Here is a 10,445-nt window from a genome sequence, read left to right as displayed (position 1 = left end):
CCAAGAGAAATGGAGATTTAAGTTATTTCAAAGAGGAGACATGCATCCCTCCTTCCCCCCGCCTCCCCTTCCCCCCTGTCCTCTTCTCCCAGTCTGCACTCACATTGCCATGTTTTGATCCCAGAATGTGGCTGCTACTCCCAGATTCTAGTGGAGCATGTGTGTCTCCTGCTACGATAGCTCAAAAGCTGGCATGCTTCTTAACAAACAGCCAATAGACTCAATTAGATCAAATCAAAGACATTTCATAAAATGACTTGGTAAGAAGATTTACAAAACTTTACCCCCCCTTCCCCTTCCATAAATCTGTTACTAGCACAAACGTTTAAAGCTTTGGTGGGAAGACTGTGCTCAAAATGAAAGTGCAAACAGGGAGCAACTAGGAACTCAAAATTCATGTCCTCTAAGGACATCTCAAGGACATGAGTCTTCTTAGGGAGTCTTCAGGAAGCTACCCCACTCTCAGGTACAGATTCCCCCTATGGCAAATCCTTCACTTGGGTTCGAGGGATGCACATTTCTCCATGGTGTAACTCTTGATTTCTTTGGTTAGGTAGTCTAAGTCAATAGCTGGCTTTGAAACTGCTCCTGGTCACCAGTGTATCCATGTCACTTTGGTGTGTGTGTGTGTGTGTGTGTGTGTGTGATGTGTAAACATGCATGTGTTTTTCTTTTTCCTTAATTGTCCCTAGAAATTTCTCAGGCTGATTCTCCAACTGCCAAATAGTTTGTTTTCTACCGAGCAAATAGCCCTGCTTCGAGACGCCATGGTTAGGGCAGAGAGAAGAGACCCACCTTCCCCCATGTACTCTGCTAAAGACACAAGGATCACACTTCATAAATCTTCCCTAAACTTAGATTCTCTACGCTTGACCTGCATAGATTGATTTCAGGGCTTCCAAGCTTAACTAGAAAATGTTTCTAAGAATGGCCAATTGGTAGTGGCCCTTCCCTTAGCTCCTTTTCTAGTTTAATGAAACATGTTCACGCTTTGTAAGGACACAGACTTCTCTTTAGTTAGTTTAATAGCTCATTATTAAAGCTTATTACCTCTGATATCTTGTTTTTACTTTTTTATCACGATTTCAGCTAGCATGGTATTGAAGATAGGATGGGAAAGAGGGGCAAAAATCACTTGGGGAAAGACTAACTACCTCACTATGGATATGGATTACAAATGAAGACACACAGAGAAAACCTATGGGGCTGGGGACGACAACTCCCACCTTAACAATGCAGGGTTGATGAGGCATCGAGATATATTAGGTTGAGCACCGGGTTTGGAGTCAGGAAAACCTTTGTTCTAAATCCAGCCTCAGGCATTTACTAGCTCTGTAACTTGAGGCAAGATATTTAACTTCATTTTGCCTCAGTTTCCTCATTTGAAGAATGATACTATTAATAATATATACCTCTCAGTTTTGCTGAGAAGAGTGAACAAGATAATAATTGTAAAAAGCTTAGGATAATGCCTAAGACCTAGTAAGCATTCTATACATGTTAATTATTATAATTATCATTAATGATTATGGTGACATCTTCCTGTGTTACTATCAAGCTGTCTCTGGCATGCATCTGATCATCCTATCTTATTTCTTTTCTTTGGTGATCTCACAGGAGATACTGTGATCTAACTGATCCCCATTCATTTTTCCAGCCTGGGCTTTTTGAATACTATTTGGACACATAATTCTGCTGGTTCCTCCATTTCTATTGGGCAACATTCTCTGTCATTAGTTTCTTACCTTTAATTTTTTTCAGTAATCTCAGTCTGATAAAGTATAGTGCCTAAGAAGCCTCTCCTTGAAAAGGAAAAACTGAATAACAAAAACCATGAAGTCTTTTCTTCTTAATCTTCTATTTGGAGATATTTGTCCTAGACAATTAGAAGATTTAGAGTTGAAAATTTTCAAGAATATTGGATTATAAATGTAGAATTATAGAGAAACTCTGAAGTCTTCTAGATCAAACAAGTCATTTTATAGATGAAAGTCTGTGTATAAAAAAAAAGTAAAATGACTTATCCAAGGTTTCACCAATTAAGAAAGTGGCAGATCTAAGATTCTCTGACTTCCAAGCTAAGCTTCTTATGAGTGTGCCTGGTTGAATCAAGTATGATAAGAATCAATTTTCTATCCAATGATGCTTTTTTTCCCCTAACCAAATGGTCACACATTAGTACTACTGGTAGAATAATTAGACTTCAGTGCATGAGCACTTGTCATGTTGGAACTCATGCAGGGTAAGTGCTCACAAGGTGGTCAGAAAAAGCAATACAAGGACACTCTCAATGTCTCTTTTGAGAATTTCAGAATCAATTATATGACATGGAAGACACTGGCACAGGACTATCCAGCATGACATGCCCTCATCAGAGAAGATGCTGTGCTCTACATGAGATGTGCAAAGTCAGAGAAGCTAGTCCAAATGTTCATAAGGGACTATTTGTGTCTGACCTGTGGCAGAGTATTCTGAGAATTCTCAAATTGGTCTGATCAGGCATAGTCAGACATACTGTAACTTGACTCTAGTACAGTCATGTCATTTTGGTTCTCTTTGAGAATGAAGGACAACAGCTAATCAAATAACCAAACAATCAGATTCCAATGAAATAAAGACTTCTGAGCATACCTGATTTAAAAAAAAAAAGACCAGAGCTAAATAGAAAGCTTGAATTGCAAACACAAGAGTCAAGAGAAACATAAACAGGCAAATATGAATAAATTATTATAAGGAACTAAATAAAAATAAGCTTACATTTGATGAAATGATAAATGCATTCCATCTCAATTCTCTTATCATTAGGAGTCATAGAGGGTACCCAGTTAAATAAAAGGCCTAAGAAGAGTTCTATTCTATTTTTATGGCTTAAAAATAATAGAAAGAGAAAGGAAGAGGAATGCATTGATGGCTGAAAGGGGAAAGAATAATTAGAAAAAATTATCTCACACAATCAGGTTGTGCAAGTGGAAGTCTAAACAAACAACGAGGAAGGTGTGGGGGAGGGAAGCTGTCACCGGAACCTACTCTCATCCAAATTGCTTGGAAGAGGAAAAAAGTGCACACCGAGATGGTTACAGAAATTAGTTTCACTGAAAAGGGAAATAGAAGGAAAGGAGGAGAAAGGAGAAGGGGAAATAAAGTGGAAAAGTAGATCAAGGGAGGGATTGGTTCTAATAAAACAGACTAAAAGGATGTAACAAAACTAGTTATATCCTTGTTTGTAATGACAAAGAATTGGAAACTGAAGAGGTACTCATCAATTGAGAAATGACTAAACAAATTATGGCATAGAATTATGATGGGAAATTATTGTGCAAAAGGTTTTAAATAAAAGGAAAACGACCTATGTGTACAAAAATATTTATAATAGTTCTTTTAGTATTGGCAAGGAATTGGAGATTGGAGGGATGTCTATTAATTGGGAAATGGAAAATTTGTGTTTGTGATTATAATGGGGTTTGTGATTATGCTGGATGCTTTAAGAAATGACAAGTATGATGCTCTCAGAAAAACAAAACTGGAAAGACTTAAATGAACTGATGCAAAGTGAAATGAGTAGAACTAGGAGAATGTTGTATACAGCAACAGCAATATTGTATGATGATCTACTATGAATAACAGCTATTTTCAGCAATACAATCATCTAAGCAATTCTAAAGGATTTCTGATTTTTTGGGGAAGGGGGCAAGACAATTGGGGTTAAGTGACTTGTCCAGGGTTACACAACTAATAAGCATTGTGTGTGAGGCTGGATTTGACTCAGGTTCTCTGACTCAGGAGCCAGTGCTCTATCCATTGTACCCTGTCCTCCTTAAGGACTCTGATGAAATATGCTGAAGAAAGAACTGGTAGTGTCTGAATGTAGATCAAAGATATTTTTCTCTATTTTTCTTGAGTTTTTTTGTGTGTTTTCTTTAACAACATGACATATAGGAAAATGTGTTTTACATGATTGAACTTGTAATAAACATAGGTTTATGTCAAATTGCTAGCCTTCTAATTTGGGGAAAAGTTAAATTAAAACAAAAATGTAAAAAACTGTGGTGCTATTAAAAAATATGAAGGGAATGGTTTCAGAGAAATCTAGTAAGATTAGTATGAACTGATGCAAAATGAGTTGAGAAGACCGGGATAAAAATGTATACAATAAAAATTCTGTAAAGGCAAATTTTTTTTTGAAAGACTTAGGAACTCTTGCAAATGGGTGTGCCAACAGCAGGAGCAGCTTCAGGAATTCTAAACCCAAAGATGGAAGGACAACTGGTCAGAAAGAGATTACAGGGGATCTTTTGTTGGCACTGGGTGCAGCTGGTGCTGATTGGCAGCTCTATTGCTCATATGTAGTTCTGAGCTGCAGTTTCAAGGTAGAAAGAAGCACTTCTGGTCAAATCACAAGAGGGAAGAGTCACAGTTCTAAGGCAAACGAAGCATTAGTGCTTGTGGCTTCAAGGAAAGATTTCTCTCACCTAATGCCAGGCAAAGACTAGGATAGCAGTGCCCATAATTCTTTCTGGATCATACCACTTTGGAAACACCAAAAACTTTCAGACTTCCCCCTTCCCCAAGGACTATCACTGAAAACAACAATATGAAAAAGCCTGAAGCTTGGGTCAGTGCATCTCCCTATCCCTACTCTCAGATGAGTAGAGTCCACATTTAAGATAAAGTTCAAAGTCAAGAAATAGGCTGGAAAATGAGCAAATAATGACAAAAATCACAATCACAAAAAAAACCTATTACAGAGACAATAAAGATCAGAACATAAAGTTGGAAGAAAACAATTTGAAAATAGTTGCAAACAAAGCCTCAATGAAAAATGCTACTAGGACCAAATCCAACAAGAATTCTTGGAAAAGTTAAGCTAAGAATGGTAAAGGAAAATTGGGGAAAGAAATTAGAATAATGCAAGAAAATTATTAAGAGAATTAACAGCTTGATAAAAGAAGCACAAAAGTATATTGAAAAAAATAATATCTTAAAAAGCAGAATTGGTCTAATAGCAAAAGTGACACAAAACTTTACTGAAAAAAATTCCATTTCCCCCAGTCTTTCCTTCCTTCCTTTATTTATTTTTTTGGGTAATTCTCTTCCACCATCCCCATAAAAATATTTTAAATATAGTGTTCAATATTCATTTTTATAAAATTTTGAGTTGCAAATTTTTTTTCCTTCTCCTTCCTTCTTTTCTCTCCTCCCCAAGAGGGCAAGCATGTGATTTAGGGTATATATATGTAATCACATTAAACATATATCCACACTAGTTATGTTGTGAAAAAAGAATCAGAACAAAAGGGAAAAATCACACACACACGTACACACACGCACACACCCACATAACCACACACACACACACACACACACACACACACACAGTGAAAATAGTAAGCTTCATCTGCATTCAGTCTCCATAGTTCTCTCTCTTGGAGAGGATAGCATTTGCAAACATGAGATTTTTTTTGAAATTGTCTTAGAGCATTGTATTGCTGAGAACAGAGTCTATCAAAGTTGTTCATCATAAAATTTTGCTGTTGTGTACAATATTCTCCTGATGCTGCTCACTTTACATAACATTGATTCATGTAAGTGTTTCCAGGTTTTTCTGAAATCTGCCTGCTCATCATTTTTATAGAACAATAGTATTCCATTACATGCATATACCACAATTTGTTTAGCCATTTCCCAGTTTATGGGTATCCCCTCAATTTCCAACTCCTTGCCACTACAAAAGGAACTGCTATAAACAGCTTTTCCCATTTTTATGATCTCTTTGGAATACAGACTTAGTAGTGGGATTGCTGAACCAAAGGGTAGGCACACTTTTATAACCTTTTGGGCATTTTCCAAATTGCTTTCCAAAATGGTTGGATCAATTCATATTTGTACACAGTAACCACAATATCATATAATGATGTAAAGAACTTAATTATCCTCAGCAATAAAATGATCTAAAACTGCTACCCATTTCCAGAAAAAGAACCAATGAAGTCTAACTGAAGATAGAAGCATACTTTTTAAAAACTCAATATTTTTTTGGGAGGGTCTATTTTTGTTTACAACATGACTAATATGGAAATGTTTTGCATGACTGCATATGTATAATTTATATCAAATTGCTTATCTTCTTCTTCTTCTTCTTCTTTTTTTATTTTTTTATTTTTTTATTTTATTTTATTTTTTTTGCTGAGGCAATTGGGGTTAAGTGACTTGCCTATGGTCACACAGCTATGAAGCATTAAGTGTCTAAGGTCAGATTTGAACTCAGGTTCTCCTAACTTCCTAGCTGCCCCTAAAATGCTTGCCTTCTTAATGAGAAGGGAAGCTAGGAATGAAGAAAGAGAATTTGGAATTCAAAATTTTAAAAAATGTATTTAAATTTTTTTTGCATGTAATTGAGGAGGAATGAAATACCAAATAAATATACCTCTCTCCCAAAATACAGTAGTTAAATGAAAAAGGAGGTACAAAAACTAAATGAAGAAAATAATAAAAAAAAAAAAACAAAAAAACAGAATAGGCCAAATGGAAAAGGAGGCACAAAAGCTCACTAAGGAAGATAATTTCTTAAAAATTAGCATTGGGCAAGTGAAAGCTAACGACTCCATGAGAAATCAAGAAACAATAAAACAAGGGCCAAAAAATGAAAAAAAAATATAACATGTAATATTTCATTTGAAAAACATCTGAATTAGAAAATAGACCAAGGAGAAATAATTAAAGAATTATGATTAACTGAAAGCCATGATAAAAAAAAAAGGCCTACATATCAAATTAAAAAAATATATCAAGGAAAACTACCCAGTATCTTACATCCAGAAGGCAAAATAGAAGAACCTACAAAACACCCTCTGAAACAGATTCCAAAAGAAAAATCTGCCAGGAAATTATAGATGAATTCCAGAGCTCCCAGGTCAGGGAGAAAATATTGCAAGAAAGCCAGAAAAGGAAAAATTCAAATATTGTAGAGTCACAGTCAGGATGACTCATTAAAGGAGTGGAGGAGTTCGAATATGACATTCTGAAGGTTAACAAAGAAAAATCTACCCAACAAAACTGAGAATAAACTTTCTTTTTTTTTGAGGGGGATGGATATTTAATGAAATAGAGTACTTCCAAGCATTTTTGATAAAAAGATCAGTTATAAAAATAAGACTTTTGACTTTCAAACAGATGATTCAAGAGAAGAATAAAAAAGGTAAACATGAAAGGTAATCAGTGGAATGAAACTATTTTTATGGGAAGATGACACATGTAACTCCCCAAAATTTTATCATTAGTGTGGCAGTTAAGGAGTCTACATAGACAGAAGGCATGAGTGTGAGTGGATTATATTGTGATGATCTCCACATTTAAAAAATAATGAAGAAGTAAGAAAAAAAGCATGCACTAGGAGAAGGAGAAAGAGAATGGTAGAATGAGAGAAATTTTCTCATATAAAAAAGGCATACAAGGAAGAACTTTTATAGTGGAGGGGGAATATAGGGTATGGGTAGTGCTTAAATCTTTCTCTCATTGAAATTGGTTTAAAGAGTGAAGAATACACACACACACACACTCACACACACATACACACAGCACTTAGTTGAGTATAGAAATTTATCTTACCTAATAGAGAAATAGTGGGGAAAGGGGATAAGAGAAATGGAGAGGTTAGAATGACAAAGGAGTATAAATCAAGGGAGGCAATGATCAGAAAAAATACAGACTTTTGAGAAGATGCAGCAAGGTGGTGCAATGGATGGAGTTCTGCCATTAGAATTATGAGTTCAAATTTGGCCTCACATTTATTAACTGTGTGACTCTTGGCAAGTCACTTTAACCTGTTAGCCTCAGTTTCCTCATCATAAAATGAGGTGGAGAAAAAAAATGGCAAGACACTCCAGTATCTTTGCCAAGAAAACCCCAAATGTGTCAGACACTACTGAAATGATTTAATCACAACAAAAAGATAAAAAAGGATAAACAAACAAAAAAAGGATTGAAGGAAATATACAACTAGTAATAATAGTTGTGAATGTGGATGGGATGAGCTCAACTACAAAATGAAGTGAATTGTAAAATAGATTGGAAACCAGAATCTAAAAATATATTATTTACAAGATTCACAATTGAAATAGAAACATACACACAAAATTAAAATAAGGAGCAAGAGCAGAATCAGTTATGTATCAGTTGAAGTAAAAAAGGACAGGGATGGCAATTATGATCTCAAAACAAAGCTAGGCAAAAGTAGAACAATTGAAAGAAAAAAGCAAAGAAACCGATAATAAAGTAATATCAAAAATGTTTATACCAAGACCTCATTTTTTAAATATGTAGGTAACCGAGTCAAATTTATAAAAATAAAAGCCATTTCCCAATTGATAAATCATCAATGGATATGAATACAATTTTCAAAAGAAGAAATCAAATTTATATATAATCATATGAAAAAATGTTATAAATCACTACTATTTAGAGAAATGCAAATTAAAACAACTCTGAGATATCACCTCACACCTAATGCTGGAGGGGATGAAGGAAAGCTGGTATATTAATAGACTATCATGGAGCTGTCAATTGATCCAATCATTTTGGAGAAAAATTTGGAACTATGTCCAAAGAGCCATAAACCTATGCACATCCTTTCCCCACTTCAAACAACTTTATTTTATTATATTTTTTTTTACCTGTACATACATTTTACCATATTTTCATATGGGTCATATAGGGAAAAAAATCATAACAAAAGGGAAAAATCACAAGAAAAGAAAAAAAGGTGAAAATTATATGCTTTGCTTCATATTCAGGCTCCATAGGTCTCTCCCTCAATGGAAATGACATTTTCCATCTCAAGTGTATTGGAATTGCCTTGAATCACAGAATTGTTGAGAAGAGTAAATGCATTAAAGTTGATCATCACATAATCTGGTTGTTCTCTTGGTTCTGCTCACTTCACTCAGCATCATTTCAGGTAAGTTTTTTTCATGCTTTTCTGAAATCAGCCTGCTTATCATTTCTTATAGAAAAATAATATTTCATTACATTCATATCCTATAACATATTCAGCCATTCTCATCTGATGGGAATCAACTCATTTTCCAGTTCTCCTACCACAAAAAAGGGCTGCTACAAACATTTTTGTACATCTGGGTCCTTTCCCCTCTTTTGCATTGCTGGACCAAGGAGTATGCAATTGTGCATACCCTTTGACTCAGCATTACCAATCTTAGATCTATATATCACAAATAAATCAAAGAAAAAAGAAAAAATCTAGCTGTACAAAAATAGTTTATTTTGTCTTCACCACAACATTGTGAATGAAATAGGCAGCATAGATGGCACATAGAGCATTGGAACTAATAATTTGAAAGACTGTTCAAAATCTGCCTCAGGTTTTTACTAGCTGTTTGATCTTCAAATCGCTTAATTTCTCTGTGCTTCAGTTTCCTCATATGCAAAATGAGGAAGTTCAATTCAATGGTCTCTAATATCCCTTCCATCTCTAAATCTATGCTCTTATCCCTATAATAAATTGGAGCCCTTCCCTCTCTTTTTCATTGCCCCTCTTCCTCTTTCTCCCTTTTTTCTCATATCCCTTTCCCTTTCATTTTGAAAAAGTGTTGGAAGTACAGCCAGAAGAGATCTGAGTCTAAACCATTTCAAATATCACCATTACAAATACTCGATCAGCTGACAAGAAAAAGAGACAATAATGCTCAAGGAACCTGCTGATCACAAGCTGGAGTTAGTTTGGCCTTTAAAAATGTTTAGACCGTTCATAGAATATTAGAGGTAGAAACAACCTTAGAAATCACCTAAGCCAACATCTTTTCAGATGAAAAAACCTGGAAAGGAGGAGGTCATACATACAATAAGCAGAATAAGTGATCTTTCAGCCCAGGTCTTATGATTCCAAATGTGGTGAGGTATTTGTTTTTGTTCTTGTTTTGTTTTCTTTTCACCATATCACCTACATTTTATGGAATTACAACACTGGGGTATTTTGGTGTTACTGGAGAGTGTAGTGAGGCTTTAATCAGTTGCACTTTGCCTTTTTGATTAGCTCATTTTTTATCCTCTCAGGTACACTTGATTTTCTCCTTTGCTGCTTAAGTTTATAGTAAACAAGAAGTTAGAAATACAATTATAATTGCCCAGGGCCCCCAGTTAGGAAAATTATTTGGTTCTCTGACCTCAGTGGAATGTATATTTATCTCTAGCTTAGTTGTGGACTTTTTAATGGTTGAAGCAAACTTCAGGTTCATAGAAGTATTTGGGCAAAGGAGAAAACAGAATATGGTATAGATTCTGTTAATAAACAGGAAGGAGAGTAGGGGAAAGATAAGTTTCTTGGAATTTTCCTCAGTCCTCCAAGAAATACATAAAATTCATAGCTACAGTCTAAATCTAGTACTCTGAAATGTCTGTACGGTCAGTGGTCCTCCATGATATCTCACTCTTCT

This window comes from Antechinus flavipes, chromosome 4, assembly GCF_016432865.1.
Source record: "Antechinus flavipes isolate AdamAnt ecotype Samford, QLD, Australia chromosome 4, AdamAnt_v2, whole genome shotgun sequence".
Classification (NCBI taxonomy): Eukaryota; Metazoa; Chordata; class Mammalia; order Dasyuromorphia; family Dasyuridae; genus Antechinus; species Antechinus flavipes.
Note: the sequence above shows the minus strand (reverse complement) of the source record.